Source organism: Excalfactoria chinensis, chromosome 2 (assembly GCF_039878825.1).
Source record: "Excalfactoria chinensis isolate bCotChi1 chromosome 2, bCotChi1.hap2, whole genome shotgun sequence".
NCBI lineage: Eukaryota > Metazoa > Chordata > Aves > Galliformes > Phasianidae > Excalfactoria > Excalfactoria chinensis.
The window spans coordinates 98,107,343-98,120,050 of record NC_092826.1 but is presented as its reverse complement, the minus strand read 5'-3'; positions in this window follow the sequence as shown (position 1 = coordinate 98,120,050).

Sequence of the window (12,708 nt, the reverse complement as noted above, 5' to 3'; positions counted from 1 at the left end):
CAAATAGTTTTTAAACACATCCAGGGATGGTGACTCAACCACCTCCCTGGGGAGCCTATTCCAGTGCTTAACAACCCTTTCTATTTTTCCTGATATACAGCCTAAACTTACCCTGGTGCAACTGGAGGCCATTTCCCCTCATCCTGTCACTTGTCACTAATGCAAACCCCGCTCTCTCTTGTGAGACCACAAGATTTGTTTCTCACTGTTATCGGCACTCAGTCGAGTTAGAGAGCTCTCTTAGTTTCTTGTAGCATCAGAATAGTTCTACTTTATTGTGTTCAGCATACATCTTATATACCACTCACTTCAAACAAGAAATCCCTGTTCCTCTAACAGTTCCTCTAATCAGTTAATTGGTCTTAGCTTCACCCAGACAACACTGATAAAGGATGAAAGGTTTCTTAAGAGAAACAAGATTAGCAATGCATATAAAAGGAACTTCCCGTCTACCCTTAGATGCAAACAGATGCTGCTTGCTCTCTGTCTCACACTCTGGTCTCCCAGGGTTTCACAGCCATAGGGACTATCAGGGAGTCTGATAAGCTCTTTGGTGATTCACTCACAGTTCCATCTTCCCCCAGCACACTGTCAGTCTTAATTTTTGGAAATTCTTAATGCCTTTGTTCACAAACTGAAGTTACAGGAGGCTAATGGCCCCATTCTCAGAAAGCTGTCAAATACATGTCTCTGTATGTTCCAGACCCAGGTAATACAGAGCGCCTATACATGGCTATGACTGACAGCACAAGATGTAGAATAGAATAAAATAAATAGGACATAACAGCAGAAAAATATGGTCAAGCTCTTTCTGTAAGAAAACCTGCTTTGTTTTGGCCTTGTCCCAAATTCAATGACTTCTTTCTGTCTTAGAAATCACCTGCTCTTTCCCTGTCCTCTTCCCGTCCCTTGAGACCCAGGCTGTTGCTGCCACCTGTTCTGTTTCAAGGGTTGGATTTAAATTAAAGGAGATTTGTAAAATATAAGGTCCTGCTGTTCCTGTGGAGGAATTACTCTCTCCAAATGTTCATGCTCTGGTATCGCATTTGCGTGTTCCTCATCATGGTCTTAGGAAAATTTAATTAAATTAAACCCACTTCTTTTTTTTTTCCTCTTAATGGATCTATGGAGTTGTACCCTAGATATGACAATTCTTTCTGGTGTCACAACATACTAATTTGAGAATGCTAATTCATCCCTACAAATATCAAGTCTGGAAAAAAATAGCAAGAGCTGAGGGAGAAATCAACTATGCTTATTTATTTGCCTCTGTTTTCTATGTAAATTAAAAGACAATTGCCATGGACAAAAAAAAAAGCACCATACATCCACACACAACAACTTTAAGCTTAATTTCTTCATTTTCAGTGTCTGATGAGAACTGTTTTCCTAATGTCCAGACATCTGATCCAGAATATTGAACACGTCAGCATAAAAGTAGCAGTTTCATCATACATTTTCAGTAATAAAAACGTTAGCTTGTCATTTCTGTGAGAAAGTCATTTGTACACAATGGCTTTCCAGCTTGCTAACAGTCCGTGATGAGGCAAATTATGCTTAACACCCTGAGACCCTGCGCTATAACATAAACTGCCCTTGGTCTATAAAGTAAAGTTTGTGTATCCTTTTCAGATGAATCTCAGCACCGTAGCACAGGGGTATTCTAAACACTCAAGAGCCAGTGGCTGCATTGGGCATTTTAAGCTTTGTCCCATCATGTGGCTCCAGCCAACACAGAACTTGAAATGCAAGCATCTGCAACAGGCATCCTGACACAGCTGCTATTGGCAGAACTACAGAGATGATTTCATATTTGCAAAATGTCTGTATTTTAAATAAGACAACAGTTAATATGTCTGTCTTTAAATAAAGAACCCAATGCATTTGATATAAAAATAAAGACAAAAAACTTGACCTTTGAAGAGGGCTAAAAATAAGACTCAAATATATCTTAACTGAGATCCCACTGAGCCGCGTGTTTCTATCTCCTGTTTTATGGCTCTAATACATGAAATACAAGGGGCAAAAGATGAAGGAATTAACATGGATAAAGGTGAGAGTGGCCAATGAAAGTCATGAAATGAAAGTCAGATGCTGTTAGAACTCTAGAGGCAAATTTTTGACATTCCTGAGAAGAAGTAATAAAACATCAGTAAAAAAGTGAAACTGGAAGGCATTATCTAAAGCGCTATAAACTCGTGCCTAACTGTATGGAACGAGATGGTTTTTACCCTCCATCCTCAAAAATTAGTTTAAAAAAATCAGAGTTTACATCCATGCTATGCCTTAGATGTGTGCCAAATGTTATGAAGGAAATAGCTCCCAACAGAAACCGATTCCTAATACCTGAATGGAATCAAGGAAATTTATTGTTTTGCTAAAACAGTGGCATTGCAGTCCTTTACACAGGAGCACTGAAAAGAAAATGGCAAAATCAAGAAATCCAAAACTTCTTGACCCACAGACAGTAGACCAGACTCAAAGCAAAACCCCACCTTTAGCAGCTTACTACTGTGTAACCAGGAATAACTACCAATTGCAGGCTACTAGAAGTTGCAGTGGAAGAAGTATTGATAATAGGTGCCATTTAGGCAACAGTTTCATGAGGTGGGATAATTCCCAATAGATTGATCACAAAAATTGTTAATATGTTTTTGGAAGGCAGACTCAGTGGTATCAAATCAGTAGAAGCTGTGACTGACTGATGTTCCCTGGCACTCTGAATTTGTGTAATTCCTGTGCTAAATGAAGAAATGCTGGATTATGGCTCTTGCCCTCTAGAAAGACTTGCAGGGTAGCATGATCCTCATTAAGGCACTTAGAGGAGACATTTTGTATACTAACAATGTCCTTCACTTAAAGATCTCAAAGCTTATCAACTTGGTCTGAAATCTCATACAATGATGTAATGCATATAAGGTCTTAATTAGCGGGTGAGCTGATCATAATTTGGAGCTAGAGAAAAACAGTTAAGATTCATGAACTTTATTTAGGTTAATCTTGAATGAATATTAAAAGAGAGGAGACTGAAGCATGGAGAGACCTGATGGGGGCCACATAGCAAGCCACAAGCAGACAGAGAACTCAGACTGCCTGACTGTTCGTGCCTCATTATTTATCACTATTGTTACAGATATTTGATACTGGATGCCTTTTTTGAAAGTACCCTGGATTCTCAAAGGTACTTAGACACCTACAAACACATGTATCTCTCCTTTGAATTCTTAAGAAGCCAAATTCCCTGGTTGACAACATAGCTTTAAAAATATTCTCCCTTCCTTCCTCAGAAGTTGTGAACATTCTTCCTGCTATGAATATCCCTACTTGCTACATATCTGTTTATCTCATGCCCTCGTGTTAATTGAGGAGGAACCTTAGCTTATAGGAGACATTGATTCTTGTTGCCACTAATGGTTCAGGCAACAGAGAATTTAGCTACAAACTGCATGAGATAATGTTTGCACCCATATATTTGTAAACGCCACAATTTATAGCATTTGGAAGCAGCTAGTATGTAGTTTTTAATCATGTCTATGTTCTTACTGTAGAAATTGGATACTGTGAAGAAAATAGGAGATGGGAAAAACAGATCAGTAAACTCTAAGCACTGGAATGACACAGTGTTTCACCTCAAGGTCGTTTAATCTAGCGTGGATCAGTACTGATGAAGACGTCTGACTTCTGAGCACTGCCAGAGCTAAACAGCTGCTACTTACAGAGCAAGAGAGTCATCGCTGATTTTCTGGGCACTTCTTCAGGATCCTTGATGGGCAGTATATTGTTTTTCTTGATGGGGAATTCAACTCCTCACTTCCTTATCATATGAAAAGGCTGAAATATAAAATATTTTTGTTTCCAGTAGCAGGTAGATTGGACTCAAACCACCTCATCTCTGTTGCATCAAGGGATGTACCTACATGCTACAGTTTGTCTTCTGTGTAACACAGCTGTAGGCTTTTCCTGAAGTAATTCTTGCTCAGGTCAACACTTCTCTTTTAAAACAAGGACTTGTCTTGACTCATGTTTGGTGGGAAAAGCACATCTTTGAAAAGTGGAGATTTGATTTGAATAATTTCCCAAATAATATGAAATAAGGGATGCATTATGAGCTTTTGCATCATCATAAGGAATATCTTATTTCCGGTGCCTTCGTAAAGAACATTTGAAAAGTATCTTTTGAGAAAGGTCCAGCCTAATTAAGGAATCTTAGGAAAGATGGGTGAGCAATCCGTATTTTCCTCCTCACTCTTGAATAAAGTCATGGCACTTAAAATTCAGGCAGCAAGCAAGGCACCATCACTACTGCTTTCTGCTTGTTTGCAACGTGCCTTTTGTATTTCTTCTCCAGGATAGAACTTGTTGCTTCCTTGTGTTTTTGAAGTGCTGACCATGGAGAAGTTCTTGGTGGCCTTCTCAGCCTCTCCAAAGGAAGCACAAGTGACACAGAGAGATCTTAGGCAAACAAACTGATTCAGCACTTTGCCTCTCCTTCCCAAGCAGAATTCATGGGGTAAGCCTATACAGGTGGTGCTCTCCCAGACACATACCTTAGGGAGATTCCTCAGCAAGCACTTCAGGCTTGGGTAGACCAGCCTGTCCTTACCATATACTCATGAGAGCTGAAAATGGTCATATGGAACTACAAAGAACCTGCAGCAAGTAGCAGTCTGTTCTTTGGTAACCAGAAGGGAGGAGAGTTCAGAGCATGAAACATCCCTTTACTTGTAGTATCCTAATGTCCCCAAAAGATTGCCGTGCAATCCTAATTATTCCATTCTTTATCATCACAGTGCAACCGAGAGGTGGTGATGTAAACTGGAGTATCTCTGTACATCAGATTATTATGAATGCATGGAGACCCACAGGTCTGAGCTGGGATCAAAATTAAACTTCAGTTAATTATAGTTTGTCAGTTTTGATAGGAAAGGAGTACAATGTTAAACTACATAGAGTAAGAATGTTTTTAATGGATCACAACCTACACAAGGAGAAGTTAAGATATTTGTTTTTATGACTCATAACCTCTTTCATATCCATAGGAACTTACATTTAGCTATTTAGTTCAGAAGAATAGAGAAATAAAGATCATTTGCAATCCAAATCAATAACAAAGAAAGAAAAGCTCTACAAGAAAGGAAAGCTTATTAAGAAAATAATGTGATGGGAAAGCAATTGTATCCCTTTGACAAGGCCAGGAGTCAAGACAAGCCTGTGCATGGTGAATGCGTGGAGTGTACATGCATTTATGCTAATGTATGAACTTAACAGGACTATTATTCTCAGGAGATGTCACAGCAGCATGACATGCTTGAAAAGCACGAGAGGTAGCTGAACCCTTCAAATTAACTTACATCTTTTTTCTTTGTCCTTTTTTTTCCCTCTTCCCTCAACAAAATCCTTAACAACACTGCACAAAAGGTGGTGAGTGCTGCAGAGCCATATTCTAAGCCGCAGTGTATTTCAACCATTTCACACAGCTTTCTACCTTTTAAGTATTTGCTTAGAAGTTTCCTAATCTTCTGAGTTTTGTAAAGCCATGTTCAAAATGCAATATTATCTGGGGTCCTTGAAGGGTGGCAGAGGACTCCACGGAAGAGGTTGTGATGGAGAGGCAGGAGACTGAGCTGTATTCTCAGCTCAGACACTGATTTGCTTTGGAGTCTGGCACAAGTCACTTTGCGGCGCCTGTCTTTCCTCATCCACTCTTTGCCTAATTAGCAATTATGATATTTCAGGGTAAAGGGACAGAGGGGAACTGGGAAAAGGATTATCTCTCCCTGCACATAGATAGAAAAAAAATAGTATCTTCAGGCTCCACTTTCAGCTAGGACTTCTTGGCATTACTCAATTATAGATCAAAATATTACATTACAAAGCACCCTTCAATATTTAGGGGAAGATGTCTAAAATCAGTCACCAGCTGCTGCTTTTCTACATGCTTGGGATGACTGGTGTATCCAGACACTCTGTATCTCTTGGAAGCTCTGGTTAGAAACAGCTATTTATTCTAGACTCTTAATGGAAAGACACCAATTCACCAAGAGTTTTTCAAATCAGGAGAACCTCTTCTAGCAGCACTTTAAAAAAAAAAACACCAAATCACAGAATACAGCAATGATTTTTTGAAGCCTCAGCTATGGTTATATGAATAAGAGTACCTTGAAAATAAGAACCCTAGAGATGGAAGAATGAGCAGACAAATACACAATACGGGCATTAACTGTCTCAAGCCTGACTTCCCAAGGAATTAAGACATCTCTGGCTGTCTTAGTCACCTGTCTTAGTCTGAATCTTCCTTCTTCTCACCCCAAACTAACAAGAGGGCAGACATTTAGAAAGTAATTGTCTTTTGTGTATTTTGTTGAAACATGAAGCTAGATAGAACACAATAAGCCAAATTACTTTCTCTCATGAGGGAAAAGTAGCCCAGGTGTAGCTTCTCCTCACTTATGGCTGCCAAATGATTGCTGGATGAGCACGTATAGTCACCCCTGGGTAGCTTTGCACAAGCACTGTCCATTTTTTTAGTGCTGGCACCAATGGCTGCTGCATTAACAGCCTACAGTAGCAACTCAAATTGAAGCAAAGCTTAACTGGAGGCAAAGGACGGTTCATAGGGAAACCATGACTGATCTCTGCTCAAAGAGAAACTTGCTCATTGGTTCTAATGTAGGGGCCACCCACAGCCCAGACTCTCTTCCAATGTTAGACCAAACACAGTATAATGCACATGGCATTGACTTTGACGCCACAAAGAAGCACTTTAAAAGCCATGCTACCTTTTTGGATAGCGCTTTCCTTTCCTTCCTGTATCAATATTCAGTGTTGCATTATTTACAAGTTTTTGAGCCCTTTATGAAGTCATTTCATTTTCCCTCATGACTTAGGCTTGGAAAACAAAAGTGCAAGAAATGCATATGGTTGAGGTGAAATATCATGAGAAAGTATGTGCTTTTCCACTGCCCTTACTGAACTTGGCTCAACCCCAGAGGACAGAGCTGAAGTACTGAAAGTGCTTCTCTACAGCTGACAAGTTATCCAGAGCCAAGCAAAGGGAAAAGACTTGAGAGGCCAGAGCAGGCTGTTAAATGCTTTACTGGAATCTTGATGGAGGTGGTGTTTCAGTGCACAGCCCCATGGCAGCATGCCATTTTGCCTGTTTTTTTGCCCTTCTCCTTGTAGTGCAGTGAAAGAAAGTGGGGAAAAAAGGTTGAGGGGTCTTCTAAACCAAGGCCATTCAGACAAGAAGATTGTGCATAGTACAGATTTTCCTGTGCTGTGCATCCTTCTGATACAGTAATAGACCCATGAGGGGAAAGGGAAATGATGTCCTTCCCCTGCTTCTACCCACGTATGTTTTACATGCACGATCCTCTGTTCCCTTTCCCAGCTTAGTTCAGACCAGAGATAACCCTATTTTACAGACGTTGCCTTATTCCAACTCAGAATAAGATACTACAGTTCAGAAGTTTCCTGTCACTCACTCCTGGGCAAAGATTTGTCCTCACAGCCTCTTTTTGAGTTTTCGATCCAATGCTAATTTTAAGGTCCTGCTTTCACCTGAGACTATAACTCAAACGGTTACCATAGGAGCATTATTGCATAGATGATCTGTTGTAGGGATAAATATGCATAAACTGCATTTCTAATCGCCTAGTAAAAGCTCTTACACTACTTTGAATGAAGAGATCTAAGATCAAACTAAGTTTACTCCTGCAGAAAGGGCTGAAATTTTTCTTTATATGCTGAATAATGAGGAACAGTGCACTGATGTGAATGCTTTTTCGGTCTCCTCAGACAGAAGACATGAAGGAAGTACTAAGTCTACAGACCACGCTATTTATTGTTACAGCTACAGATGGCTACAACCTTTTATTTATACTTTTCTCATTTGACAGCATTCCTCACAGTCTTCATCTATGCCACGGAAAACCTGACTTGACATTTCAATGGCGAAAAGGTGACAAAGGAAAAACAGGTGGCAATTTTCTTCCCTCTGAGAAAAACGTCTGTCTTCAAAGCCGGTGTAAATCCATTGCAAACCGCTTCAGAGACCACATACAGCACCTCATTTCACACACCACCACCACAAAGCAGTGGAGCCTGTCCCCCTTTATCTTGTCAAGTTGTAGTTCGCCTGGAAAACATACTAAATCGCTCAAAAACTTGAGTTCACTTCAAAATTTTCCCCTGCAACAAACAACATTTTTTCCTACCCTTAAACAACCAGCAAGTCTCACTCAAATAAGGAAGCAGAAGAGAAACAGATCAAAGTAAGCATCTGGTTTCTAATCCCTCTACACTTGTTAAGAACGGGCCCACAGTGGAGTATTTGCTCATACCCTGGGAGCCTGGGGACTGTATTCTGCTACCCAGGCAACTTATTCACATCATCAGTAAAGCCCAATGGACAGTATCTGCAAACTGATTTGAATGAAAAATCCTGCATCTCGCCAGCTGTCTGTCTTTTGTTTACTTAACAAAGTGTGAACGCAGTGACTGTTTGAAGGCTTCTATACAGAAAGTAGTGAAGTTTAGAATGAAAACGTGAGCAGAGTGGTTAGACATTGCTTTATCCTCGAGTGTCTGTGCTGAAGGTCACCATAAGACTATGAAAGGATGCAGTTCCCTTACCTGAAGCCTGTGTTGAAATGTGGCATAACTTACACCTTTGAGTGAAATGGAAGATTGAATTCAAAACACCATCTTTGTATAAGGGTGTAATTGTAATGATCTGTTTGAGTTCTACCATTAGAGACGAACAAAAGAGCAAGCAAAGATGTCCTAGTTTGACTGTTGAAACTGAATGAGGTGTCTTTGTAGACACCTTTGCTCTTTTTAGGGACAAACCTAAAGATGCTGCTCTCCAAAGAGAAAACCAGCGTTCTCTGTACATATTCTTCCCACTTCATGTACTTGATAAAGGCTACCTGGAGTTTCAGATACTGTCTGGATTAAGTGCATAGGCCATGCATGTGAGAACGCACACCTTGGCCATATGCCAATGCCATACAGTGTGTGACAAGTTCCCAAGTATCAGTGCTAAGGAAAGGAATGCAGTCTATGCAGAACTGCCTTCAACATTATGTTCTGAATACAGCCTAGGCAAGCTGTCCTTTTTGCCCTCTAATGGGAAGATTTAAGGAGGCTACAGCCATTAGTTCACCTTGCTTGGTGTTTCATGTACCATGATGAGTATGAACTGCACTTGAAAGTCAAGCCTTTGAGGCAAAGAACATCACCATGTGAACAAATCCTCGCTTTACATTTTCAGCGTTGTTTCAAAGGCAGGAATAGGTATTCATTTAGTTTAGATATTTAAAAAATAATCAATGTTTCATTGGAATTTCAACATTACACTATTAAATACACCTACATTATGAGACATAGGAGCATCTGGAGACAACATTACCGCCTAAGCAGTTTGGAATATACAGTGAGTGCTCCAATGGAGGTTCATTTAGAGAGAATCACACTGCAGTCAATGCTGAAGGTTTTCAGTCAGAATTCTGTCAGAATAAAGTCAGTCTGAGGCTGGGTTTTCCTGCAGCCATTTGATGGGATGAGAGTTTAAGGGAAAGCTGAACCTCTCCGTTATAAAATCAATGGGTGGGTGCTGTTAATAACTCCCGTAGGATAGGGATGTTTGCACATGACTTAACGCTGTGTTTATTTATTGAGTACTTTTTCAAATAACATGGCCTAACTCCGAAGGGAAACAATTAGTAGCCATCTCCTGAGAAACAAAGCTGTGCTGGTTCTTTTACCCCCAGGCTGTCAGAGGAGTGACCAAGAGGAAGCATATAAGCAGGAACTGAAAGGTGCAGAGGTAAGGTTTAAATTCACCAAACCTAAACTATGTTCTTGAGCGTCAACTCTTCCCGTTAGCCACCTCTAAATACTCTCAGCACCTGCATTCTGTCCAGTGGCCACTTAGCGTAAGATGCAGAGACATCAAGAAGTGTGTGCAGGCTTTGTCATGAAGTGACCTCAACAATGCAGCTATCAGCAAATCCACACAAAGCCTACAGGAGCTCAAATAGAAAGGTACCATATGGGTAAGACTGCAGAAGCTAATTTTAACATTATTTAGTTCAGCAAAGAACGCATCCTGATTCAAAACGCGGCTTTATTCTTAGCTTGTATTTGTTATGCTTACTTTTTTTCTGGAGATCGATTCTCACTTCTGGTAATTATTAAGACATGCTTTTTTGAAAGCAAGTGAGGTGTTTTTACTAAATCTGGTACTTTTTCTTTGATAACTAGAAAAAAGTATAATTAGGTATCTTGAGTTTTAGACCGCATTCTATTAGGAAAAAAAATGCTTCTCATTTCTAAGGGGATTGCTTTTTATCCATTATTTAAGGCAATTTGGGTGGAAATTCCAATTACATAAAAGGCAAAAGCTCAATATGCTTTAATCAGCTACAGATAACTACATGTAATATTACAAATACAACATATTTATCGAATGATATTTGGCAGTTAGAACCATTTGAATTAGGAATTCTTTCTGACCGCGTGCCCTTCAAGATGCCCAGAAGCAGAGGAGGTTAACTGCTTCTTTTCTAGGCTTTGTTATATGTCATAAACTGTGAACACATCCTAGTAGAAAATATTCACAGCACGTCTTTTTGGAGCCATCATGTTCTCTGTCTAACTTTTCTCACTGAGGCAGAAAAATAAACCATCGGGCTTCAATTTTAGTTCCTTTGTTACTCTGCTCCTATGTCAGTCTGGACATGAGTCAGTTCATGCTTTCCCATTTTGCTGAAGATTCTTCTTTTCTTTATAAATGAAGAAAAAAAATACATAAATCTATATTTGTTTGTAAAAGTGTTTTGGCTCAAGGCTCTGCATCTCTTCATATCAATCAGCCAACCCTAATATGCGTGACAGAAAGTAGGACAGAGATCCCCAAAGAGGGATGAAAAAATGAAATGACAAACAAGTTGGAAAAGATGCAGGGTCGTTTCCCTTTCAGCTTCACTGAAATACCTTGCTTTATGAGTCAGCACTTGAGACGCAAATAGTTTGCTGTTATAAAAATAGGAAGAGGATGAATGCCAGATATTTGCAGAATGCATTTTGGTAGCCCAGTTGAGCGAAGCTGGAACAAACAGGACTTGGAGATAAGCATTAGAAAGAACCAACCCAGGAGTAGCTTACACTTTGGATATCTGATCAAGCAATCAGAACACCAAGCCCTTGTGAGACAGAAGTAAACACCTCCCAGAGAAAAAACAGTCAAGTCTCCCATGTGGGGAACTCAGCTTAAGAAATCATTGTATATAGAGAGACCCATTCTCCTAAGCCACAGTGATCAATACCTTCTAGAAGCTCGCTGAGGAAGTCAGAGGGTCCTTGACCCCAAGGCTTTTAACAACAGTTCTGTACTATCAACGTCAGTCAAAATGCCAAGAGAACATCTCTATTTCATTCCTGACTGAATGCGTGGATCAGATCAGTTCAGAAAGCCCATCTCAGTTTGAACATGGAGACCTGAATGCCCTGCATTAACGTTTGGAGGATCTGACCAGATTTTTGCTTGTTTTCCTTTTGTCATGGTGAAATCCATCTGATTTCTACCAGATTTACTCCACTTTCCCACAAGCACAAATGAACAGCAGAACCTGCAGATCCTTCTGAGCCCATGTTTAAACATTTTACCCAAATATGTGTCCATAGAGTCATGGTATTGACCTTTCGTCCTTGCAACAGCAGCCCAAGTTGGCAGGGACCCACGAGGATCGCCAAGTCCAACTCCTGGCTCCACATGAGAGCATCCAAAATTCAAACCCTGTATCTGAGAGCACTGTCCAGATGCTTCTTGAACTCTGGCACTTGGGGCCATGATCACTGCCCTGGGCAGCCTGTTCCATGCCCACCACCCTTTGGTGAGGAGCCTTTTCCTAATGCTCTATCTGGGGAAAGCTAATGGATTTATATCATGACAAGTTATCAGAGATACTTCCTTCCTCCACCCTTTCCCCCATCCTCCTGTTTAAACTAATTCTGAGAAGGAAAGACGAGGTTTTGCATGGATACCCTCACAAAGTGATTTTTTCCTCCGCCATTCTCAAAGAAGAAACTCTTTTTCTAGGAAAGCTTTAAAGTCATCAGCTCTAATGAAAGTGACAGATAAATTAAGCTTGACTGGGGAAAATAAGTGATGGTGTATTCCATGGGAAGGCCGGGTCAGGCATATGTGGAATTGCTTGTGTTAATGGCAGGCAGTGCGCCTGAGTCTGAACAATGTGTATCAAGAGCGAGGTCCTGTACCAAGAGCAGAGAGCAGAAGGAGCCAATCAGATGAGCTCCAGCCCTACAATCAATATCCTTGTGCACCTAAGGCTCATCACATACTCACTGTTCCCAAATTTCTCCATTTCTACATAGGAATGATCGATACATGCCCACTGGGATACCATTAAGCTCAGCTGCCTAATGTTCGCAAAGCGTTTTGACAGCCCCAGGTGAAACCTGCCCCATAATTACAAGAGCTGCACACATCTCCTTGATGCCGTTGCACTTTTTAATCCACCCTTTTATCACCCAGTATTTCCTGCCCCCTCCCCTGCAGCCGAAGTGATGAGTGAACAGAAATGACAAAAGCGCGCTTCCAAACTTCCCTCCCACTCACCTCTCCTCCATCTGTCGGAGGGAGAGATTTTATTTGCTGCAGGAGTACCGTCTGGCTAAAAATGT